Genomic DNA, 27,561 nt, shown 5'->3' with positions numbered 1-27,561 from the left:
CTCTTCGTTCCTGAAGGCACTACCATTGGACCATTTTTCATCGACTCTTACTGCCTTCTAATATCTCGCCCAAGTGGTCATTATTCATGCATCATTCTTAGCAGTGAGTGCCAGCAGGCTATCCAATTACAGAGCACAATACAGTTAAGTCTAAGTCTGATCTTTCCCCCACTCTGCACTAACAGATGTGCTCATCCAGTAGAGGTAAGCCTGTAGCAATCAGCAATGGGGGAACTGGAAAACTTGCCCTCCCTAAACACAACTGAGAAAGCAATTTTCAGAACCCTTCCTCTGAACAAAAGATAAAGCTGCATTGATGGTATGCTCCACCCTCATTATAGGAAGCCTTGGGAGCCAAGGATTTTGCATGCTCTAATGAGTTGTGAGCTGTAGTGAACAAACCATAAGCATAACTTGCAGTGAAATACAACATAAAAGAAACATGACTCAAGGTCAGTCTCAAGCAGAGTCCCAGAACTCAGAGAATTATAATGAGATGATATATATTGTAACAAAATGTGTAACAGTTTAAAAAAAATATTTTGTTAAAAATGTCATTTGATTATTATGTTTTACCAGCAAGTGTAAATACATGAGAAGTTGATTATTTCTTTTACTCATAGTTAATCAGCTTCTACAAATTCATTTATGTAATTTATAGATAAGATACTCAACATTTACTCTTGGAGATCAGAGATTTTGTTTTTTCTGCAGCAGGATACTCATCTAACAAATAAACTATCAAAGCTATTCTCCTTCTTTAAGATTAAACTTAGTCTGAACTTAGTCATGTATTAACCAAACATACAAAAGTAGATTTCAACTAGCTGCCACGAAAAAGTATGGGCTTGTTAAATTTGAGATACAAGACTTTCCACTTCATTCCTGACAGTTTCCCAGGTTGTCCATGGCATTAAGATAACAAGCTTACCAAAAAAAGAGCAAATATTATTAATATTCCGGTAATTTCATATCGCAGAAAGAAGACCCTGCAGGTTTGTTCCACAGTAGCCATTGTGATAAAGTTAGCTGCAAGGACAATGCGTAACACCACCCTCTGCCTCAGACAGGTTCACTGGATGTTTTCAAGAGAGAGCTAGATAGGGCTCTTAAAAATAGCGGAGTCAGGGGATATGGGGAGAAGGCAGGAAAGGGGTACTGATTGGGAATGATCAGCCATGATCACATTGAATGGCGGTGCTGGCTCGAAGGGCCAACTGGCCTACTCCTGCACCTATTGTCTAACTCAACAAAACACCAGTGAAGGGAGGTGCCCACTTGATGACCCCAATGATATAGTGACATCTACACACCTAGTTTTTGTTGTCGCATCATTTAAATGTGCAAAGGTGTTTTAGATTCTCATGTGGCATTGAGATTGTGTTTCTTGGTTAAACATTTAGCTTGTGTGGTTGTTAACATGTACAGTAGATAGCTTATTACTGAATGTGAAATTAGTTATTGTTCTACAGCATAGGTGTGTATAGAAAACTACTTCGGCATTGGGCTTGGTTTTCCTGGATGAGCACTTATCCTGGTGTTGTAGCACATGTACTTTGTGTTTTAACAGTAATCCAGTAATACCCAGGCAATTTCATATCACAGAAACAGGAACTTGCGGGTTTGTTAAAGCTTCCACCGTAGCCATCGTGATCCAGTTAGCTGCCAGCCACATTGCCAAACATATCAGCAATGCATTTATTTACTAACACATGAAACCAACTTACGTTGATATGGAATTATCTAAGAATTGATGCTCATAGTCGTTGCTGCTTTCTTTCTCATTCTCTCTGCTCTACATATGCAGCAAGTCTGCAAAATGTGCACTTTTGGGAAACAGAAAGTTTGAGCAGGTCCAGGAGCGCAGGGTAATCTTATAGAGGAGGTATCATAGACAGAGACGATGATTATCAGGAATTATAGGTGTATCGTGAGCAGTTGGGCAAGTGGGTCAAGGAATGGCTAATGGAGCTTAATTCAGATATGTGCAAAATCTTGCATATTGGGAAGTTAATATAGTACAGGACGTTCACAGTGGGGCCCTGGGCAGTGTTGCAGAGTAGAGGGATTGAAGAATACAAGTACATAGTTCCCTGAAAAAAAATTGGCCTTCAGTCGAGGAATTGAGTGTAGCTTCTGGATGTTATGCTATAGTTGTACAAGATATTGATGAGGCCACGTTTGCAGTATTATGTTCAGTTGTAGTTACCCTACTGTAGGAAATATACCATCAAGCTGGAAAGAGTGCAGAGAATATTTATGAAAATGTTCCTTGAAGTTATAAGGAGAATTTGGGCCAGCTTGGAGCACTGGAGGCCGAGTGATGATCTTAGTATGAAATAGTGAGAGGGATAGGGTGAATGCACTTGTCCTTGTGTAGGGGTGGTGGCCCGTCGGTAACGACGATGGCTGTTTGTGCAGTCTCAATTCTGGTGAGTTCTGACATGGCCCATGAGTCCAGTCCACTCCCTTACTAGGGTGAGCAATGGTGTCTTGAACGGCTGCTCAGTCGCCTGGGATGCTGCCGAACTTCCTTGCTGCCCTGGTACAAAGAAGAGCGACCACAGGTCCATAGGCCGACGACGTGCAGGTTCGGAACTGCGACTTCCAGTAGTAACCTCTACCTGTCGTTTTGCTCCTAGCCCATCGCCGCAGGGCTTTGTGTAGAGAAGAGGGCTGCACAAAAACCTGTGCGTGAATGAGTTTAAGGTGGAGAAGCTGTTGCGCTGTAACAACCCCACCCTCTCGGCCGCAGAAGTCAAAGTCCAGTGGTATGAGAAATCATCACGGCTGGAGACTTCATGGCTGTAGTGGATGGCCATGTCGTCTTTAGTGCTCTGACCACCATTCCACAGTGCGTTGCTGCATCGCCTTTCCAGCCTTTGGTTCATAAAGATCTCTTCTGCGGTTCTCTGGATAGCTTGATAGGGCTCTTAAAGATAGCGTAGTCAGGGGATATGGGGAGAAGGCAGGAACGGGGTACTGATTGTGGATGATCAGCCATGATCACTGAATGGTGCTGGCTCGAAGAGCCGAATGGCCTAATCCTGCACCTATTGTCTATTGTCTGCCTGGCCCGCCAAAGCAGACTTTCCATGAAGGATGAGCATGTCCCAGAAGTTGAACTGGACTACATGGTACCAGTTGCAAGGCTACGCCTTGACCTGACAGTACTAAAGGGCATGGTTTAAGGTGAAAGAGGTGAGAGGTGAGAAAAAGAATGAATTAGAACCTGAAGGAAAATGTTTTGACAGAAGGTGGTGCTTATATATGGAAAAAGCTGCCAGAGGAAGCAGTTGAGGCAGGTACAATAACAACATTTAAAAGATATTTGGACAGGTACATGGATAGGAAAGATTTAGGGGGATATGGGCCAACCACAGGCAATGGGACTAGGTTAGATAGAGTAGCTTGGTTGGCATGGACGAGATTAGCTGAAAGGCCTGTTTCCATGCTGTATAACTCTGTAAGAGGTGTTTGGAGGAAATCAGCGGGTCAGGCAGCAGCCTTGGAGGAAACTGGACAGTCAATGCTTCAGGTTGAGACCCAAAGTATTGACTGTCCATTTCCTTCCACGCCGAGTTCCTCCAGCAGCTCTCCTTCTTTCACTCCAGATTCCAGCACCTAAAATCCCTCATCTATGGCATACTTCTAACCTCGGTTAAAATTTGATTATCAAGACTCACAAAAATCATGAAAAAATTATTGCAGATAACGGAATAATAATATCAAGAGGTGGTACGACTCAAATCAGTGAACTGAAGGAACAACCTTCAGATATACCAAATAACCAGAATAACCCTTCAGGTTAATTCCGGTGAAGACCACAGTTTTAGATTGAATATTAAACCTCGAAAAAGGCAAAGTTTGATGCATGTAGTAACAATCTTCTGAGTGAAGGAAATTTTTATTTTATTGGTTATATTCTTCTCTTGAAATCTACTTTTAGATTTTATGATGGAGGAAATATCAAATCCGAATAATGTAAATATTTCTTTAACATTTATTTGAGATAATACAAACATTATGGATAAATATGAAGACTTTAACTGTTCTAATTCCCAAATGCAAGGACAATATTCTGATTTAAAACATACAAACCTAAAAACATGTGAATGAGGAGGTGGGGTAGGCCACACAGCCCCTCGAGTCCATTCTGACACTTGATAGGATCATGGCTCATCTAATTGTAACCTTAACCCAGCATGTCTCTTTCCTTGATAATCTTCCATCTTGTTTACCCAGTATCGATCTACCTTTGCCTTAGAAAATATTCAAAGACTACTTCTCCCGCCACTTTGGGAAGAGATTTCCAATGACCCAGAAATGTCTACGAGAAAATAAATTATCTCTTCTCTGACTTAAGTGTGTGACCACTTATTTTTAATCAATGACCCTTGGTTCTAGATTTTCCTTCAAGAGAAGGCACCTTTCCAAATCCATCCTGCCAAGATCTTACTTGTATAGGATCCTATGTGTTTCAATTAGGTCCCTATTCGCTCTTCTAACCTTCAGCAGACATAAACCTATCCTGACCATCCTTTCCAACATATTAAGATTCCTCCCTATATAAAGAGATCAATAATGTATACAGTGTCCCAGATTTGGTCCAACCAATGCCCTGTATATCTAAACCATAAACCCCCTGACTTTTTCCACCTCCTAGGCAATAAACGGTTAGATTTTTTGGGGCTTCCTTATTACTTGCTGTACCTGCACACTGCATAGTAACCTAATTTCTCTATTTATATTATAGAAACGAAAAATTACAGAGATGTTATGTAATCAGCAAAGAAAAAGTACAGAGCAGCACTGAAGCAATCTGTGGTATTATTCCAAAGTAATTGTTGCACTATATCTTGTGTTGTTCTATTCAGCTAAAATTCTTGAAGTGAAAAAGATGCCACAATTTACTGCAGTGCATTTATGTCCTTGAGATATGAAAAAAAATGTCAGTGAAAAAAGCATCTGGTATAATTTGTTTCGACACTTGAACTCTTGTAACCAAAGAACAGACTATAAATTTTAGTTTCTGGAGAGGGTTATATCTGTTCAAGTAAAAGTATTAGAGTTTTTTTGAACAATGCAATTTCATGAACATTTTTATCAAGTGGGAAAATCAATAGGTACAGATGTCATGATTATTTTGCAGCTTTTTAAGTGCATACATTTAAGTATTTTTCACTTTTATAAAGTAATAAAAACAATGGTGCATGATTTACACAAATTTGTTTCATCGTGAAAATATATTAATGTCAAATTACTTGAAATTGGAGAATTCAATGTTCATAGCACTGTGTTGTCTTAAAAGTAGGATATCACTATTAAAAATGACTACATGGCTAAAATGTTTTATTTAATATACATCTTTGCAAATACCATTTGTCATAAGCTTCAATTGGGATGAAAATATTATTGGAGAAATCCTTGCATGAAGATGATTTGCCTGTCAGCTTAGAGATGATACAAATTAATTTAATCAACGCTATCCATAAGATCACTCCAGTCTGTCAAATTGTACTTTAAAAAAGCCCTCTAAGATTCACTTTTAACTTTATAATTTAAAAAATAAACAACCTATCTGCCTCCCTCATCAGACACCATTTGCCTCATCTAAGGAGAAGCCTGCAGTTCCCACATTGGCCTCGCCAGCCGCATCTGAACCCACATACTGAGTGGAAATAAATCATCCCTGATTCTGAGTGGCTGCCTAAGAAGAAAAATAAAGCAAGTTAGCTAAAATAAAAATAATATCAGTAAGCCATCAGTGAAAATAAGCCACCAATAAAGCAATCAAGATGGAAAAGATTGGAAACATGAAAGTAGATAAAAGCCAGGATGATAATACAGCTGTGAAATAACACCAAGAAATATGAAAATCTGAACCATAAAAAATACATTATGTAGAGAAGTAGGAAAATTAACAAATCGTGAGCTGAAGTGAGGGTCTAAAATTAGGATGTAGAAAAATGCATTGACTCTTTTCAACAGCTTGTCATACTATCAATTGTGGTGAGTATTTTCCCTCATTGACAAGCATCAGTACCAGTGTTTGGAAGACTACAGCATTCTAGGGAGATGGACTAACAAGATTTAGTAAATGAAAGTGAGAGGCAAATGAGGGTAATCAGATAACTTGGATGAAAAATCATCGCTAATATCATTATTCTCCACCTCTAAAGGCCAGTGTAAATTTGTATTTTTCCAGCCTTTTATCCCTTCGAACGTCCTGCCGACTACTGGAGGTAATCGGGATTTTGGCATCATAGTTTAAAATGTGAAAAGAACGGCAGCTACCATAAAATCTATTCTAAATGTTTTATAATTGGCACAGAACTTCAAACAGTTCCCTGTGCGAATTGCCCAATGCAGTAATTTGATATATGTCAAAGTTAGTTTTGACATTCACTTCTTTTACCTCTAGCAAAGAGCTACGAAGCTTTTAAAAGCTTATTTAGGTATGTGAAGAGGAAAAAATAGTTAAGACCAAAGTTGGACCCTTGAAGACTGAAAAAAGTGAATTTATTATGGGGAACAAGAAAATGGCAGATGAGTTGAATAGGTACTTTGGATCAGGCTTCATTAAGGAGGACACAAACAATCTTCCTGATGTACTAGTGGCCAGACAATCTGGGATGAAGGAGCAACTGAAGGAAATCCTCATTAGGCAGGAAATGGTTTTTTGGTAGACTGATGGGACTGAAGGCTGCTAAATCCACAGGGCCTGATGGTCTGCATCCCAGGGTATTTAAGGAAGTGGCTCTAGAAATTGTGGACGCATTGGTGTTCATTTTCCAATGTTCTATAGATTCAGGATCAGTTCCTGTGGATTGGAGGGTAGCTAATGTTATCCCACTTTTTAAGAAAGGCGGGAGAGACAAAACGGGGAATTATAGACCAATTAGCCTGACATCGGTGGTGGGGAAGATGCTGGAGTCAATTATAAAAGATGAAATAGCGGCACATTTGGATAGCAGTAACAGAATTGGTCCGAGTCAGCATGGATTTACAAAGGGGAAATCATGCTTGACTAATCTTCTGGAATTTTTTGAGGATGTAACAAGGAAAATGGACAAGGGAGAGCCAGTGGATGTAGTGTACCTGGACTTTCAGAAAGTATTTGATAAGGTCTCATATAGGAGATTAGTGGGCAAAATTAGGGCACATGGTATTGGGGGGTAGAGTGCTGACATGGATAGAAAATTGGTTGGCAGACAGGAAACAAAGAGTAGGGATTAATGGGTCCCTTTCAGAATGGCAGGCAGGCACTAGTGGGGTACCGCAAGGCTCGGATGCTGGGACCGCAGCTATTTACATAGAAACATAGAAAATAGGTGCAGGAGGAGGCCATTCGGCCCTTCGAGCCAGCAGTGCCATTTATTGTGATCATGGCTGATCGTCCCAAATCAACAACCCGTGCCTGCCTTCTCCCCATATCCCTTGATTCCACTAGCCCCTAGAGCTCTATCTAACTCTCTCTTAAATCCATCCAGTGATTTGGCCTCCACTGCCCTCTGTGGCAGGGAATTCCACAAATTCACAACTCTCTGGGAGAAAAAGTTTTTTCACACCTCAGTCTTAAAGGGCCTCCCCTTTATTCTAAGATTGTGGTCCCTGGTTCTGGACTCGCCCAACATTGGGAACATTTTTCCTGCATCTAGCTTGTCCAGTCCTTTTATAATTTTACATGTACATCAATGATTTAGATGAAGGGATTCAAAGTAACATAAATTTGCAGATGATACAAAGCTGGCGGCAGTGTGAACTGTGAGGATGCTATGAGAATGCAGGGCGACTTGGACAGGTTGGGTAGATGCATGGCAGATGCAGTTTAATTTGGATAAATGTAAGGTTATCCACTTTGGTAGCAAAAACAGGAAGGCAGTTTATTATCTAAATGGTGTCAAGTTGTGAAAAGGGGAAGTACAACGGGATCTGGGGGGTCCCTGTTCATTAGTCAATGAAAGTAAGCATGCAGGTACAGCAGGCTGTACAGAAAGCAAATGGCATGTTGGCCTTCATAACAAGAGGAGTTGAGTGTAGGAGCAAAGCAGTCCTTCTGCAGTTGTACAGGGCCCCAGTGAGACCACACCTGGAGTATTGTGTGCAGTTTTGGTCCCCTAATTCGAGGAAGGATATTCGTGCTATTCAGGGAGTGCAACGTAGGTTCACAAGGTTAATTCCCGGGATGGCGGGACTGTCATATGCTGAGAGAATGGGCTTGTATTCTCTGGAATTTAGAAGGCTGAGAGGATATCTTATTGAAACATTTAAGATTATTAAGGGTTTGGACATGCTAGAGGCAGGAAACACGTTCCCGATGTTGGGGGGAGTCCAGAACCAGGGACCACAGTTTGAGAATAAGGGATAAGGCATTTAGAACGGAGATGAGGAAACACTTTTTCACACAGTTGTGAGTCTGTGAAATTCTCTGCCTCAGTGGGCAGTGGAGGCTGGTTCTCCGGATACTTTCAAGAGAGAGCGTGATACGGCTCTTTAAGATAGCGGAGTCAGATGATATGGGGAGAAGGCAGGAACGGGGTACTGATTGTGGATGATCAGCCATGATCACATTGAATGGCGGTGCTGGCTCGAAGGGCCGAATGGCCTACTGCACCTATTGTATATTGTCTTAATCAAAGAAAAGAAACCCATTCTGCATATATAGCTGCATTGTAAGTTTAACACAGACAACATTACAAATTTCAGTTCCATGCTATTTTAATGTCAGATTGCTTTAGCGGTAAATTATATATGTGGATATATCTTTCTATAAATGCATCTTAACAATATGGTTGTTAAAAATGACTGCATGGCTGAAGTCGTTGTTTAAATATACATCTTCCGCTAGTACAGTGTGTCATAACCTTCAATTAAAATTAATGTTTTATTGGAAGAACTATTGAGTAAAGGTGACCTGTCTGACACCTTAAAGAACACACAAATTAATGTTGCCATTGCTATCCATAAGATCATATTGTACTTTAAAAAAAAGCCCCTCTAAGATCCATGTTTATCGTTATAAACTTAAAAATAAAATTCAAACAATTTCTGATTAATCTCTGCTGATGCACTGCAGTAAAATAACTACCTCCCCAACAACAAAGAGCATGGATTCTGTTTCTTTTCTGATAAGAGTCTTAAATATAAAACAGTTAACTGTATAATAGTGTTCATTGGTTTCGACAGAACCAGCCGAGTTGATATACAAGGCAGGTAAAAGACACAAAGTTAATTTCTTGGCTGAGTGATTCCATCTTTAGCTCTGGGGCAAAGTAGAAAGTCTTTCACAGAAAGTAGCAGTTGATTCTTCTATCAACCTACAGCACACACACTCTTCCAAGGAATGTATTAAATATGAAAATCATAACATGTTATCATCTCGTTCCAGCTTCAGCATAGGCAGCTTCTTGTAATGAATGAAGCAGCCTAAGGGACAAGTGCTGCCAGCATTGCAACTTCCCTGAATAATATAGAGCTGGAGCCATTTTATTTATACCATTATCCGCTAACTGAGGGTTTGTGCACGCATTTACAAGTGACTACTCTTGGCAGTGTGCTCCAAGTTATTACAAGATATTACAGCCATTTAATTCAAAAGAGCTTTGCTGCCTCTATACATGGAATAATCTGTGGATTTCAACTGCATCATTTATTTGACAACACTACAAAAGATCAGCCAGCCAGCAGTTGGCATAAATGCATGGCTGATTTCACAGTTCATTATTTTTAATTGTGCTATAGAAAACATCAAATATAATTTCATTTTAAACCACCAAAATATTGCTACAAAATTGAGATAACGTTTTGGTTAACTTAAAATTGTCATTGTGGTATGGTTCATTTTATTGCAACCTTCTTCATTTATTTTCAATTTCAAGACTATAGCATTTATTTAAATGTCACCAATATTACATGGTGTCTTGCACACATGTGAAACCTCATATCATTATCTAAATAAAGGTAACTAAAAAAAATTATTTTAAAATGCCCAGAAAGGAACATTCATTTTAAACTCATGTGTCTCCTGCATACTGGATGCACCACTTGAAGAAGAAAAATAACTAGATCCGTGAGCTAGAAATGTATTCAAAATCAGTTCGTTGGGGCTCAGTTGGGAATACCCTCAACTGGGCCTTAATTTGTGAGTTCAAGTCGCACAGCAGAGAGTTGAACATCAGAAAATGCTCAAATACTAACAGAGAGAATACATGCTACCATACTCATGATTTTAGTCACACTACGAGATTGACTCTAAATATCTTCTGTCGAGCCCATACAAGCTACAAATCTGTACTTGCACTTCGGATGACCTGAAAGAACCACAAAGAACTTCTCAGTTGAATGGCAATATTGTGGCTTTGAGAAAGTTAGCCACATTTTAAATATAGAGGGAAAAAAACAGGTACTAATTTAAAACCAATTCATAGATCGAGAAATATTAAGATAAAACATAGTCTGATAGTTTAAAGTGATTGAGGGTGGGGCAAAAATACATGACAATATGCTGTTGGTCCATTCAGGTCTGATCCAAGTTTATGCTCCCTATGTCATATAACTTTATTAGCATATTCCTTTCTCATAAGTAGCTTTCTCTAAAGTGCATCAATGCAATTTGACTCAACTATTCCATGTGTAGTTATTTCTGTAAACAATGGGCTTCCTATCTGTTGGCCACTGCAAGGCTATGAGGATTCAAGCCTTTTTCATCGGTTGTTGCGACAATAATCGACCAGACCACTGGGTTCCCAAAAACATACGTTTTTATTGAGCAGAGTCTTTACATCAGTTCACCCGGCTGCAGGCCAGGTAACCCTGCAAAGAGTCGCTACTCCTCTTCTTCAGGCATTACCTTATATACCTTTTTAAACAAAGCTTTCCTTCCCCCTTCTTATCCAATTACATTTCTTCCACATAGTCCTTTACATCAGTCATCCATTAGCATGATGTCATCGGTCTTCTTCAAATATGGGGTTGTTTTTCACCCTTTGTTTGAGGTTGGTTATCAGCAAAATTGCTTAAAGTTGATCACCTCCAATTATGAAGTTGTTTGTTTTCCATTCTTTGTTAAAATCAGTTCTCTGCGGTTAGTCATTCTGCATGTCTGCAAGTTGTACAAGGGTACACAAAATTGCTGGGGAAACTCAGCGGGTGCAGCAGCATCTATGGAGCGAAGGAAATAGGCGACGTTTCGGGCCGAAACCCTTCTTCAGACTGATGGGGGGTGGGGGAAAGAAAGAAGGAAAAGGGGAGGAGGAGGAGGAGCCCGAGGGCGGGCGGATGGGAGGGTGGGAGGAGACAGCTAGAGGGTTAAGGAAGGGGAGGAGACAGCAAGGGCTAGCCAAATTGGGAGAATTCTATGTTAATGCCATAAGGACGCAAGGTCCCCAGACGGAATATGAGGTGCTGTTCCTCCAATTTCCGCTGTTGCTCACTCTGGCAATGGAGGAGACCCAGGACAGAGAGGTCGGATTGGGAATGGGAGGGTGAGTTGAAGTGCTGAGCCACCGGGAGGTCAGGTAGGTTATTGCGGACTGAGCGGAGGTGTTTGGCGAAACGATCGCCCAACCTACGCTTGGTCTCACCGATGTAAATCAGCTGACATCTAGAGCAGCGGATGCAGTAGATGAGGTTGGAGGAGATACAGGTGAACCTTTGTCGCACCTGGAACGACTGCTTGGGACCTTGGATGGAGTCGAGGGGGGAGGTGAAGGGACAGGTGTTGCATTTCTTGCGGTTGCAACGGAAAGTGCCCGGGGAGGGGGGGGTGCGGGAGGGAAGGGAAGAATTGACGAGGGAGTGCGGAGGGAGCGGTCTTTGCGGAAGGCAGACATGGGGGGAGATGGGAAGATGTGGCGAGTGGTGGGGTCACGTTGGAGGTTGTACAAGGGTAGTGGTTCTGCTATTTGTGTTAGTAGGCTTTTTGCACATGCAAGCTCAAATCTTAAGGTTAGACATTTAATAGAATTAGTGGCATTGGCTGTCTCACATTTAATAGAATTAGTGACATTGGCTGTTTCAATCTTTCCATAGCAGGATTTAACACAACTCCTCAGCTAGACTGACCTGCTGAGTTACCCCTGAGCTTGGATATATAATTTCCTCTGTGCTAAAGATTGAGGAGGTTGTGAATAACTATGGTATGGTGAGCAGATTACAGAGAGGTCAGCACAAAGAAACAGGGACTAATGAGGATTAAAGCAAGAATCCAAAGCTTGATTGAGAACAAGCGAAAGATTGAGAACCTCATGATTTGGTGTCGAGACAACAATATTTCTCTCAACGTCAGCAAGATTAAGGAGATAGTAATCGACCAGGAAGCGAAAGTACACATAGCCCATTTGCATTGATGCCGCCGAAGTAGAGATAGTTGAAAGCTTCAAATTCCTAGGAGTAGATATTACCAACAAATTCTCCTGGACCCATATTGAAGCAAAGGCCAAGGGGTCACACCAAGGACTCTACTCCCGTAGAAGGCTTAGGAAGTTTGGCATACCCCGACATCTCTCACCAAGTTCTACAAATATGCCACAGAAAGCATTTTATGGGGATGCATCACAGCAAGGTTTGGGAACAGCTCCATCCAAGACCACAAGAAGCTGCAAAGATTTGTGGACGCAGCCCAGACCATTACACCAACCAACCTCCCTTCCAGTGACTCCATTTACACCTCAAGCTGCCTTGGAAAGGCCACTAGCATAATCAAGGACGAGTCGAACCCTAGCCACTCACTCTTCTCCCCTTCCCCTTCCCCCCTTGGGGAAAAGGTATAGAAGTGTGAAAACGCACACCTCTAGATTTAAGGCCAGCTGTTATCAGGTGTCTGAACCATATTACCAACAACTAGAGAGCAGTCCTGAACTACTATCCACCTCATTGGAGGCCCTCGAACTATCTTTGATCGGAATTTATGGGCTTTATCCTGCACTAAATGCTATTCACGTTATTCCTTTTATCATGTATCTGCACACTGTGGATAGCTCGATTGTAATGATGTATTGCCTTTCTGCTGACTGGTTAGCATGGAACAAAAGCTTTTCACTCTACCTCGTACACGTGACAATAAACTAAACTCAAACTCAAATGGTTGTGAAGAGGTGGGGAGCATCAGAGGACTCGGGTGCAAAAATACATTATATTGCACTCAACGTCACTGTGCATGCCCAATGCACTCCCTAAACGTGCACATGAAAAATCTGCAACAACTTTCCCCAACAGTTTATTTACATAAAAATGTCCCACAAACATATGTCCCACAAACATAAATGTTATGTCCCACAAACATAAAATCTGGGTGCCACTGCCCCAATTATTATCTCAGTTAAGAAATTCCTTCTGAATTCCACTTTTTATTTTTGAGTAACTATCAAAGAGCAATGATGAAAAAATACCCAGGTTTATCTTGATCACGAAAGGCAGGACAAATCCTATCTGACAAATCACTTCACCAGTCTGCTTTCAATCATCAGCAAGTGATAAATAATGCCATCAACGCTGCTGTCAAATGCTTCAACAGTGCTCTTCAGTTGCTTGAACAGTGGTCTTCCTTTGAAGTTTGCACATTCACAGCTCAATGAAGCAGCTTCTATCTCCATACAACAAGAGCCTCAAAACACTCACCTAAAGGTTGAAATCTGAGAAATAGCATTGGCCCAACAAAAATGCCAATGAATGACCGTCTTTGTAAAGTGGCAGAATAACCACCCACCCTTGATATTCAATTGCATTAAAAAAAAATCAAGTCCCCACCATCCACATCTTTGCCCCCACCAGAAACTCAACTGGGCCATTTACAAAACTACTGTAGACACAAGAAACTGCAGATGCTGGAATCTTATGCAAGATGCAGGAGGAATTCAATGGGTCAGGCAGCATCCGGGGAGGGCATGGATAAATGCCATTTTAGGTCGGGTCCCTTCTTCAGACTGATGTTCTCCAGCACAATGTGCTTTATTTAACATAAATAGACTAAGTAGGACCCGTTGGGTCCCTGTCACACAGGAGGCTTGGTCCCCCAACGCAATATCCCACCACTCACCCATAGCCCCCAACTGCACAGGCGCATCTCATTTCCCCTCATCCCTAGCACACTCTCCCCTTCCTCTTCACCCTCCCTCTTCCATTCCCCAATCCCTCCCCTCCCTCTCCCTCTCGTTTCCCCTACCCTCAGCCTCTCCCTCCCTCCATAACTCCTCTCGCCTCCCTAGCCCCCTTCTATTCCCCACCTCCTTCACTCCTCCTCCTATCCCCCCCACTATCCCACCTCACCTCCCCCACTGCCCTCCTCTCCCTCTATTCCCCACTCCCTACCTCCCCCACTACCCCCTCCTCTACTCCCCCATTCTCTCCCTCTATTCCCCCTCATCCCCCACTCTCCCTCTTCACCTCCTCCCTCTTCTTTTCCCTCTCCTCCTACCCTCCCCCAATCCCTCCCTTCTCCTTTCCCCTACCCTTAGTCACTTCCTCCCTCGCTCCATAACTCCTCTCCCCTCCTCTATCCCCTCTCCTCCCCCACTCTCCCTCCCCAGGATCTCATGGTTGCCGCTCCTCTCCCTTCTTGTGAGCCCCAGAGGAGCATCAGCAGTCGGCGCCCGCAGAGCCAGGCCCCGGATCGGCCTGGAAGCACCAGCAGCTGGGGGGGGGGGGGGGGGGGGGGGGGGGGGGGGTGGGGGTGGGATGGGAGGGGGAGAGAGCTCGGAGAAAAGACAGGGTAAGTGGCATGGGAAAGAGGGGGGTATCACAGGGGAGGGGGCAGGAGCCAGCGAGGGGGACCAGAGGGGAAGGGGCTGGAGCAGCGGGGTTAAAGTCCATATCTATGCCCCGCAGTCGGAGCATAGATAGATAGATAGAAGAAGATAGATACTGTGGTCACACAGGAGCTCGTCAAATTCCAGGTATCCTGCACTGAATGACAGCTCTTGTTACCCCAGAGACATATTCATGAATCTGAACAATATCCAGTACACAGCAGCTCTCATTACTTGTGCCCCAGTAAGCACGTTACACATTCATTTCCTCCACGATCTACAAAAATCCACTCACCTCATCTAATCCGACAGTATCTCCCAAAACCTTGGCTTCTATCACCACGAGCAGCTGACACTTGGAAACACAACTACTCGCATGTTCCCCTTCAAGTTGTACCTCAGCTTGACTTGGTCCTTCACCTTTATTCCTTTATCAGCACTGGATCTAAAGTCTAGAAACCTTGCAAACAACCTTCTATCAGAAAAACTGCACCAGATTAAGACAGTGGCTCACCGCCATCTTATCAATAGCAATTACAAATGGACAATAAATGCTGGCTTTGTTAGTGATACCAAAAATGAAGGAATAAAAAAAATCTTATTTTTTTGCCCCTGCTTTTGACCCAATCCACAAGTTGAAGCATCTTTTTCATGTCTACACTCTGAAAAAACATATTCTTAAAGCCGTCTCTCAGGTCATATATCAGACTACTTTTCAATCTTTTCAATTATTTATAGTGACTCGAACCTCTCTGCTCAAGCACTACTTTGGACATCATTTTCTGCACTCTTCTAGTGGTTTCTTAAAACAACATTTGGCAATCTGACACAAGTAATACAATAAACAGGCAAATATAAAAATTAATATGATCAGTTCCAAATGCACAAATCTAGCTCTAAACTAATGACAGATGTCTATTTTGTTGACATCAATGATATATTCCTACTATAACCTTCATAGAAAATAATAAAAAGGGGAATCCTCCAAAGAGAAACAAATAATAGATAGTTTCCTTCATTAAACATTACTTAATTAAATGAAATTGTGTATTGAGACCAATGCAATATTTGACATTCCAATCACCAATAATACCTTCTGCAAAACATTAACTCTTCCACTTTTCTGATGAATATATCCCCAGCATCTGAAGTCTGAAGCAGTCTGAAGAAGGGTCTCAACTTGAGATGCTGCCTGTCCTGCTGAGTTACCCCAGCATTTTGTGTCTATCCCCAGCATCAACAGTTTTCATATAAGCTTTTAATTACTTTTAATCACAAACAATTTGTTCTCATCTTCAGCAATTTAACCAGAACATATTAAAATGTGCTAAGTGAAAAACAAAACAAAAGCCAACAAATATCTGATATATTTTTGGATGATGTCACTGAGGAGCAACCTATCGGCATAACAGCAGGTAGCCAAGAGTAAACCATCAAATTAATTAATAATCATCCCCTTGGTAATATTGGATCTTAGAGAAATGTGCTGGCATTATCAACCTAATTATTTTGACAGCACCCCCAGTGCTGAAGGCATTTTCTGCAGACAGCATAAGAAGGGTTAGAGGCGACAGCATTGAGCATCAACCGAAAGAGAATGGCTGCCAATGTCTGTATTTTGCAGCTATTGCTCTTCATGATAAGTGGGATTAGGCCACAATGATTCTTTCACTAAATGGGCATTGGGGGTCAAATAAAATTTAAAAAAATGGCACAAACGGTGGTCCTGTGGGGCCCCCCCCTCACAGGACCACCGTTTGTGCCATTTAAAAAAATTTTATTTGACCCCCAATCCCCATTTAGTGAAAGAATCATTGTTATGTTGGTGCAATCTGAAGTGAAAACAAGCAGACTGTATGGCACAACCTGGACTGAAATTCATACTGCAAAATCAGTAGGATGCCTTATTTGTGATTAAAAAGAATGAAGGCATTGCTCGGCTGAGGTATATTATATTGCACCCCATGAATTGGTACCAGAATGCTCTTGATGCAGAGCACTTGAAATGTAGCGTGTCCACATACAATTTTAATGTATTAAATTATTGACCTCAGTATAGAACAAAATTATTTAATTCTTAATTTACTTCAGAGCAGCTAGATTCCCTTATAGATGTGAATATATTCTTTTCTTTTTTTTTTAAACACAACAAAAACACACCTTCATTCAAAATTTAAAAAGCATACCTGACTCTTAAGGGAGCTTCAAAATAAAATAATAACCAGTCCATGATTTAGTCATATTTCACCTCATTTTTTTGTTTTGTGATGGTACTCTGTCATCTTCTGTTTCCTCCAGGGAATGGGTTGTGGTCATTTATAGAAGACAAATACCTTTCTGTGTAAAACACAGTGTCAGCTGTCTTCAAATGAGCATAATATTGAATTCAATCTTAGACTTATTTACAGACACTATATCAAGTATTGCTGTGCATAATTATTTCAAGTTAGAACTGGACCACAAATTACTGCTTGCAGGTGTCAAGGCATATCTTGACTTAGCAATATTTGGAAAATTCTAGATATACGATTTTCACAAGTGCCACATACCTGAAGCACAATGTGATTAAAAGCAACAAGGGTTACTGGGAAGGCATTCTTTATTTATATATAAGATTACAGCTCTGTTGACAGTTATTACTGGCATTAGTGACATGACTCTTGGAACTAAAAGAGATATAATGAAAACTGGGGGTCAGGGAGCAATGCTACAATTTAGTAGTTGTGCAGTACATCCATCCCCGCGGCAAATTCAAGCAAAAAGGTAGGTCTTATTTATATAAATACAGATTTAACACAATCCTCTATTATTGAACATTCCTGGCTTTTAGAAATATTGAAAACAGAAAGTTCTAAAAACAATAAAAAATATTTAAAGTTGTATAAAAAATAACATTAAAAAACAAAACAATACAAAACATTAACCAATGATATTCCATGTATGTCCCATGGACGAGATCCAGCCTTAAGGGCCTGTCCCACTTGGGCGACCTAATCCGCGAGTTCTGGCGAGTTTGCCCTCGACTCATACTCACAGCATGGTCAACACGAGGTCGTAGGAGGTCTTCGCAACTCTCCTTCATGCTCGAGAGTGGTCTCCGCGTACTCGAGGCCTCAGGTAGGTCGCGCCGGTTTTTTCAACATGTTAAAAAATGCCCGCGAGTAAAAAATGGTCGCCATGGAAAAAAATCGATACTTTTTTTACTCGTAGGTTTAGTCGTAGTAGGTCGTCATGTTATTTGTAGGAAATCGAAGGTAGTCAACGGTGATCGAAGGTAGTCAAAGGTGGTCGTAGATAGTCTTCATCATAGTCGAAGGGAGGTCGAAGGAGATCAAAGGAGGTCGTCTTCACTCTCCACTATTCGGTGTCCAATTTTCCTGAAGTTAGTCGTAGCTAGTCGAAGCTGGTCTTCAACATAGTCGAAGGAGGTCTTCAACATGTCATTTATTCAAACTCTCCTAAACTCTTCTAAACTGGCCAATTAGGTCGCCCAAGTGGGACAGCCCCTTTAGGCCTACGCCTGCCATGCTTAAACAAGGCCTAGGGAGCAGATTAACCATGAGATCAGACACCAGAGATTGTGTTCTACTCTTGTTTGAGATAGAGATATGTCCCAGAACTTGAAATCCATTATGGATGGACAGTTAAATTTCCATTTCCACTCTCACTCTGACCATTCTGTAGCTTGTACACTATTTCAACTTACACCCTATGTAAACGTGAGGAGCAGCACTTCATCGACTGCCCGAGTACATTTGAGCTTTCATGACTCATTATCAAATTCAACAATTTTCGGAAACTTGCTTTCTCTGTTTGTGGCAGAATTACACAGTCCTATTCTAGGTTATATCCATTTGTAAAATTTACTCAGTTTATTACTTTCCCCTGACATTACCCAATCTCTGAACTTAACTATAGCTGTGATCTTCATTTCACAGTGTGTACATGCCCCTATGTTAGTCTTTTCCCTCTCTAATATCTCTCATGAATCTATCAATGAGGTTCTTTCAGCACAGCTTATCACCACAGCAACGCTAGTCTTGCAGCTATCAGAAATATAACCTTTGTCCTCTCTCTTTCTCCCATCTTTTCTACAATGATCTCAAAGTTTGGTGGAACAACAGATTCACATGGATAGGTCATTGATTAACAGACTCAAAAGATTCTCACAAATGGTGATCGGTATATGGAACGAGTTACCAGATGAGGTATATGTCAGAAGGAACTACAGATGCTGGTTTACACTGAAGATAGACACAAAAAACTGGAGTAACTCAGCAAGACAGGCAGCATCTCTGGAGAGAAGGAATGGGTGATGTTTCGGGTCGAGACCCTTCTTCAGACTGGTAGGTGAGGTAGTTGAGGCAGGGATTATCCCAACTTTTAAGAAACAGTTAGACGGGTACATGGATAGGAAAGGATTGTAGAGATATGGGCCAAACACAGGCAGATGGGACTGGTGTAGCTGGGACATGTTGGCCGGTGTGGGCAAGTTGGGCCGAAGGGTCTTTTTCCATGTTGCATCACTATGACTCTAAAACAGAGAATGAGAGCTATTCTCAACTGTCAATAAATGAATCTTTGTCAGTTTGACCAACAATTAAAGGTGGGTGAACGCTTCAGGAAGACGATATAACACAAAGCTGGGTTGCAGTGTGAACTGTGAGGAGGATGCTATGAGAATGTGGGGTAACTTGGACAGGTTGGGTGAGTGGGCAGATGCATGGCAGATGCAGTTTAATGTGGATAAATGTGAGGTTATCCACTTTGGTAGCAAAAATAGGAAGGCAGATTATTATCTAAATGGTGTAAAGTTGGGAAAAGTGGAAGTACTACGGGATCTGGGGGTCCTTGTTCATCAGTCAATAAAAATTAGTATGCAGGTACAGCAGGCAGTGAAGAAAACGAATGGCATGTTGGCCTTCATAACAATAGGGGTTGAGTATAGGAGCAAAGAGGTCCTTCTGCAGTTGTATAGGGCCCTAGTGAGACCACACCTGGAGTATTGTGTGCAGGTTTGGTCTCCTAATTTGAGGAAGGACATTCTTACTACTCAGGGAGTGGGTAAGTTTACAAGGTTAATTCCCGGGGTGGCGGGACTGTCATATGCTGAGAGAATGGAGCGGCTGGGCTTGTATACTCTGGAGTTTAGAAGGATGAGAGGGTATCTTATTGACACATATAAGATTATTAAGGGTTTTGGCACGCTGGAGGCAGGAAACATGCTCCCGATGTTGGGGGAGTCCAGAACCAGGGGCTACAGTTTAAGAATAAGGGGTAAGCCATTTAGAACGGAGACGAGGAAACACTTCTTCACACAGAGTTGTGAGTCTGTGGAATTCTCTGCCTCAGAGGGCGGTTCTCTGGATACTTTCAAGAGAGAGCTAGATAGGGCTCTTAAAGATAGCAGAGTCAGAGGATATGGCGAGAAGGCAGTAACGGGGTACTGATTAGGGATGATCAGCCATGATCACATTGAATGGCGGTGTTGGCTCGAAGGGCCTAATGGCCTACTGCGCCTATTGTAGAAACATAGAAACATAGAAACATAGAAAATAGGTGCAGGAGTAGGCCATTCGGCCCTTCGGCCATTCAATATGATCATGGCTGATCATATATGATCATGGCTGATCATGTCTATTGAGACAGTCAACACCTGGTGGAAGGAACACATCAAAGACCTCAACTGCCACTGTGTACTTGACATGTGCAACCTTGATTCCATCACACGTCAAGAAGGCCAAATCCAACACAATAATAAGACCCTGGAAGCAGATTGTTTTCTTGAAGAAATTCTTAAACTTGGCAGTGAAAAACTTCACTCATAGTTTAAGATGATCACAAATAGAATACACAGTGAGAAAGAGAACGTTATTTACTTTGATAGGAAGGAAACAGGCAAGCAAACATGGGTGCATAAAGCAATCTGTGTGCCAATCATTAAATGTTGAAAACATACATGCTGGTGCATCGAGAAATGGCATTTTGGCTTTTTTTGGCAAAAGGCTACCACAAAAGGTAAGATAATTGTGTTGTAATTACGCATGGTTCTTCTGACCATGTATGGAGTAATGTGTGCAGCTTTGATCTCAAATCATAAGGAAGGATATAGATGATGAAGGCCCTGGAGATGGATGCCTGGGATATGGGGGTTATCCTATGAGAAAAGATTGATCGAGATTGATGAATACAAGGGAAATTATGAGATAGATACTGAGCAGCCATTTTCATAGGTTGGAGAAATGGACAAGTAAGGGATAATTCATTTAATGATTTTATTGCATGATAGAGCAGGTCATGAAGCATATGTCCACTCCTGCTTCTACATTCGTATTTAGATTGCTTAAATTTTCCAAACATACTAACCTTTGATTTTTCTGAAAAAACGTCAATTTGTTGGCAATACTTGCTGTGGTCCCTGCTCGACTTAGAACAAAATAGGGTATTCATATTATCAGTTTGTATTGGATTTAAAGGTTCAAAGGCCAGTTTATTGTCACGTGCACCATTAAGGTACAGTGAAACTCGAATTACAATACTGCCATACATTGAAAAAAACAACAAGACACACAACTACATAAAAGTTAACATAAACATCCACCACAATGGATTCCCCACATTACTCACTGTGATGGAAGGTAATAAAGTCCAATCTTCTTCCTCTTTATTCTCTCACGGTCGGGGCAGTAGAACCATCCACAGTCGGGGCGATCGAAGCTCCCGCGTCAGTGCGATTGAAGCTCCCAGATCAGGGCAATTGAAGCCCCTGCGGTCAGGGCAGTCGAACCATCTGCAGTCGGGGCGATCGAAGCTCCCGTGTCGGGGCGATCGAAACTCTTGCGGCATGGAGCTCCTGAAGTCCAGTCTCTTACCAGGGACCGCAAGCTCCACGATGTTAAAGTCCACAGGCTCCCGCGGTTGGAGCTACTGAAGTCGGTCTACAGCAGAGGCCGCCAACTCCTCAATGTTAGGCCGCAGTACGGACGGAGAAACGATACGGGGAAAAAAAACGCATCTCCATCGAGGTAAGAGATTTTCAAAAAGTTTCCCCCAACCCCCCCCACATAAAACAAGCTAAGGAACACTAAAACATACATTTAACACATACAAACAAACAACAAAGAAGGAAGAGATGAGACAGACTGTTGGCGAGGCAGCCAATTCTGGCGCCACCCAGTGGAACGATTTGAACCCACGGCCACTAGATGTGAAAGATGAGTGTCTGATTAAAAAAATATTTAATACTCTGTGATGTAATTTAGAGCATAAAATACTTAAAGACAAAATTTATTAATGGACAAAACCAAGGAAACTCATGGAAGGATCAAGGATAATTTTAGCAAACAAGAAAGGTGACCTTTTGTCATATAACATGCATGTCAAATTTTGAACAATTTGTTTTAGGAGGAATTTGGGTTCACTGCCTAAATAGATATCACATTGTTGTATTGTGTGAGAAAAAATAAAAGAAAGGCAGCATGAATTATGAAACAACTATGCAACTTAACTTCAAAAATCATTATAATCAATGCTAAAGAATAGGAAAAGTGAATTCACGTACTTTTTAACGTCAGACCTCAAACAAAACTCATTTGAAGAAGTACTTGGAACTTTCCCAATGACCTAACTAATATGCTTGCTTATCTGTGGCCATGTTTATCAGTAACTACAAAATAAATTCAATTGTTGGGATGATATAGTAAGGCACTGTAGAAATGCTAACATTTGTGCCGCTGATTTATGAGATGAGAATTTTGCAAAATTGTTTAGCTATATAATATTATATGCTGTCATATCTAATCCACTTTGGTCTCTAGTTTTAAAACAGTAGTTGGAACTCGAGATTCAGGAATGAATACCTTAATAAGAATGAATATAGTTTTGAATAATGGCATAACAAAAGAATTAAATTAAACAGTTGAAAGGCAAGTGTGCTATTGAGCGGCATAATCTTGAAATGACAGATCTTCTCCAATTTTACTTTCTCTTTCCAATAATGATTTAAAATTGACCCACAATTTAGTCACTTGTACACAGGGAGAACTGACTCCCAACTAAAATAAATTAGAACATAGAAAAGTACACCACTGGAAAAGGCCTTCGGCCCACAATATCTGTGCCAAAAATTTGTTCAGACATTATTCAGATAGATTTTACGTTTTTAAATTTATTTGTAAAACTGAAGGTAATAAATGATGTAGTGTTGAATAAAATTAATATATGTTTTTTTTAGTGGAACTCTGGCAATTTATCTGTACGTACGGCATATAGGCCATAACATCAGCAAAGAACGAGCAGCAGTGTACAGTGATTTTCCAAAGATTGATAGAAGTGTACCATCGAGAATGGGGCGGCGTTTCCTGTCGGGATCGGCCGGGACTACAGCTTCGGCGGCGGCGCAGCGCAAGGACACCATCACGGAGCGGAGCCACGGAGCAGGCGATGCCTTGCCGGGTCGCCGTGCGGTAAGCTCCGGAGCGCTGTGGCCGTCGATCCAAACATCGCGGAGCTGTGGCTGCGGGCGTCCGGCTGCGGGCGGCGCTGGATTTGGAGCGCCGCGGAGCCAGGGATTGAGTTCGCCGGGGTCGGAGCTCCAACCGGCGCGGCCTGAGGTCTACGAGTGCCCCGGTCTCCAGACCGCTCCAGACTTTCCAAGCCGCTTGAGGAATTGTTTCACCCGACGCCAGTGTTCCATCTTCACGGCAAGAGGGCCCTGAAAACATCGGACTGGCTGCAAGGCCACAAATGGGCCCCGACCTCGGGTGTTTCAGAGGAAGAGGACTTAACTTTCTGCTGCCTTTCCCCACAGTGGACATTTTTGATTCTGTTGTGGGGGGATGTTTGTGTTGAACTCTATAATGTGTTGTGTCCATTTTCTTTCTTTCTTTATTTTTAACCTTTTTCTATGGTTTGTATGTAAATTTATTATTTAATTTATGTAAAGCACTTTGGTGTCAATGCAAGTTGACTTAAAATGTGCTATATAAATAAAACAATAATAATAATAATAATAATAATATTGTCCGGCCAACACCAAGAAGCTTAATACTGAAGGTAATTGACGGCATCCATGATCCAAGGCAGCTTAGTAAAATCACCAGGTACAAGTGAACATAATTCTGATCTCCAGTATTGTCATCCTTTTCATAGACGAGCACATAAAAGCTACTTGCATATTTAAACGGGGGTGATGGTACTGCTTTTAAATGAAATAATGTTTTTGAGTTAAAAGGGCAATTATTTCAAATTCATCGTGAAATATTCTAATTTAAGAATTCTACTGATTCCACAGGAACATTCAACAAAAGAAAGAATTGGAAGACAAGCATCTCATAGTCATGCAGCGTGGAAATGGGTCCTTCGGCCCAACTTGCCTATGCCGCTCAAGATGCCCTATCTACACTAGTCCCATGTGCCTGTATTTGGCCCATATCCCTCTAAACTGCTGAGTTCCTCAAGCACCTTATTTTATGCTCAGGATTGCCACATCTATAGTCTCTTGTGACTCTATTTTAATGCCTTTCCTTTTTTTGTCCATTTCAACCATACTGCCATGTTTGATTTCATTCCTAGCTTGGCTATTTTCAACCAAACGACTTCTTAAATTGACTTTTCTATTAAACATTGCTCCTATGGATCCACAGTTGACTGTCTTTTCTTCCTCAGCTACCTACTGACCCAACCATAGGGCCAGATCCCACTGGTATGTTAATGTCACTCAGCTGTTTGTCTGTGACATCGCATTTGAACCCTTTATAAAGAGAGTAGAGTCATACTTAGGCTCAACTTGCCCATGCCGATCAAGATGACCATCTACACTAATCCCACCTGCCTGTATTTATCACCATTCCATGTTCCTTGCGCCTTCAGGGTTAGTTAGTGAAAATATTTATAAAATTTCATGAACTTTCATGTTCAGTCCCTACACCTCATCCTCTCACTGAAACCATTCCTTCACAATCGCAATGACAATAATACTTTATTAGCCAAGTACGTTTTGCAACATACGAGGGATTTCATTTGCCAAGTCAGTCATACAAATAAAAAGCAACGGAACACACAAAACACATTTTAACATAAACATCCATCACGGTGACTCCTCCACATTCCTCACTGTGATGGAAGGCGAAAAAAACCTCAATCTCTTCCCTTTGCTCTCCCGTGGTCGGGGGCCTCGAGCCGTCCGTTGACGGGATGATCTTGACTCCCGTAGCCGGCAGCGGGCCCTCCGCGTCGAGGCGATCAGCTCCTGCATCGTGGGGATGTCAGCTCCCCCGCGCCAGACGATCAAACCCCGCGTCGGGGCTGGTCGACACTTCCGCGACGTTGGAGCTCCTGACATCCACGGCCTCTCCCAAGACTGCGAGCTCCCGATGTAAAGTCCACAGGCCGCGCGGTTGGAGTGATTCCAGGCAAGGGATCGACTACGATGTAAGTTCACGCCCCACGGTGCGGCCCAAGGTCAGTCCGAGGAGGCCTTCAGCTCCATTGATGGTAGGCCGCAGAACGACCGGAGATTGCGATCCGAAAATTAATCACATCTCCGGCAAGGTAAGAAACTGAAAAAAAAGTCCCCCCCCCCCCCCCCCCACACATAAAACAAACCGGAGAACATTTACACAGACTTTTAACACACACTAAAAAAAATTTAAAAGACGAAAAAAACAGACTGATGACGGGGCTGCCAACCGTGAGGCGCCCCATGTGGCATACTTTCGCTGACCATACTGCAAACTCAATCAGATTATTTAATGCCAAGCAAGACTTTTGACTAGGTTGCTTGTGCTGCAAAAAACACCCTCCCTTGACTTCATTGTTGTCTCCCTATATGAGGTCAATACATGTTTTTAATACATTGCTTCGTTTCCATGACTATAATTTAGGGTGATGCAGCACAGATTCAGTTCCTTCAGACCTCTGAGTCAACATCAACATTATCCCTTTGCTACCCCATTTTATTCTCCCCACATTCCGACTAATGACTACCTCCCCCCACCATCTATTCTCCCAGAATCTGTTACCCACCCACACAACATGGGGAAATATATAGTGGCAATAATCTACCAACCCACGTGTCATTGTAATGTTTGAGGAAATAAGAGCACCACAGTACAACCTCCCTGCTCCTATACTCAAATCCTTTTGCTATGAATGCTAACATACCATTCGCTTTCTTCACTGCCTGCTGCACCTGCATGCCTACTTTCAATGACTGGTGTACCATGACACCCAGGTCTCGTTGCATCTCCCCTTTTCCTAATCGGCCACCATTCAGATAATAGTCTACTTTCCTGTTTTTGCCACCAAAGTGGATAACCTCACATTTATCCACATTATACTGCATCTGCCATGCATTTGCCCACTCACCCAGCCTATCCAAGTCACCCTGCAGCCTCCTAGCATCCTCCTCACAGCTAACACTGCCCCCCAGCTTCGTGTCATCCGCAAACTTGGAGATGTTGCATTCAATTCCCTCGTCCAAATCATTAATATATATTTTAAATAGCTGGGGTCCCAGCACTGATCCTTGCAGTACCCCACTAGTCACTGCCAGCCAGTTCTCTATCCACATCAATACTGAACCCCCAATACCAACCCCCAATATCAAACTCTTAATTCCTCTGACTGTAGCCAAAGGCATTCTTTATCATTGCCACTTCCTCCCAGGCGTCTTCCTTCAGATCCTAAGACCCCCATGCTCTGGAATTGCCTCCCTAGATCTCCCTCTCTCCTTAAAGTTAACTTGCTGATTGAATTTCTGTCTCCTAATCCTATTTTTGCTCCCTTTACATCCATTTTTTTACTGAAACCTTTTAGATGCAGTGGTCATCACGTTGTCAAAATATATATTTTACTTAAGATTGGAACACGTAAGAGTCTGGCTTCTTCTCTCATGGCTTGGGAGGTGGTCTTGGAGGGGAGGATGCTCCGCAAACTGTGGAGCATCTTCGACAATACAGCTCACCCCCTCCATGACACTAGTCAACCTGAGGAGTACCTTCAGCACTGATACCATACGATACGATTTTCTTTCGGCAGAGGGTGATTGTGGAATTCTTTGCCATTGAAGGCTGTGGAGGCCGTCAATGGATATTTTTAAGGCAGAGATAGATAGATTCTTGATTACTACGGATTTCAGAGGTTATGGGGAGAAGGCAGGAGAATGGGGTTAGGGGGGAGAGATACATCACCCATGATTGAATGGCGGAGTAGACTTGATGAATCTAATTGTACTCCTATTCCTTATGACATTATGATACGATAGAACTTTACTTATCCCAGGAGGGAAATTGATCTGCCAACAGTCATAAAACACAAGATACATGAAACCTGAAATTAAAGTGACGAGTGGAAAGGATTGGGGATGTACAAAGATTTGGGGAGGAGAGTCAATCTATCCCACGACAGAAGTGGGAGGAGTTGTACAGTTTGACAGCGACTGGGAAGAAGGATCTCCTGTGGCATTCTGTACTACATCTCAGTGGAACCAGTCTGTGCTGAAGGTACTCCTCAGGTTGACTAGTGTGTCATGAAGGGGGCGAGCTGTATGTCAAAGATGCTCCACAGTTTGAGGAGCATCCTCCCCTCCAAGACCACCTCCCATGAATCCAACTCCGCCCCCAGGACGGAGCCAGCCTTCCTGATGAGTTTTTTAATACTGTTGGCATCCGCGGCCTTCGCCCTGCTGGCCCTGCACACGACACCGAAGAAGATGGCACTGGGTACCACCGATTGGTAGAACATCTGCAGCATCTTACTGCAGACATTGAAGGAATGGAGCCTTCTCAAAAAGTACAGCTGGCTTTATCTCTTC

The 27,561-nt window shown here is 42.2% G+C and overlaps 1 protein-coding gene across 3 annotated transcripts in view; it reads right to left on the bottom strand.

The window, feature by feature from the left end:
- Nucleotides 1-27,561, bottom strand: part of kiz (kizuna centrosomal protein) — a 136,393-nt gene that overhangs the window by 82,823 nt on the left and 26,009 nt on the right. The gene's annotated exons all lie outside the window — the stretch shown is intronic.

This window comes from Amblyraja radiata, chromosome 8, assembly GCF_010909765.2.
Source record: "Amblyraja radiata isolate CabotCenter1 chromosome 8, sAmbRad1.1.pri, whole genome shotgun sequence".
NCBI classification, from domain to species: Eukaryota; Metazoa; Chordata; class Chondrichthyes; order Rajiformes; family Rajidae; genus Amblyraja; species Amblyraja radiata.
This window is presented reverse-complemented; position numbering and strand designations above follow the sequence as displayed.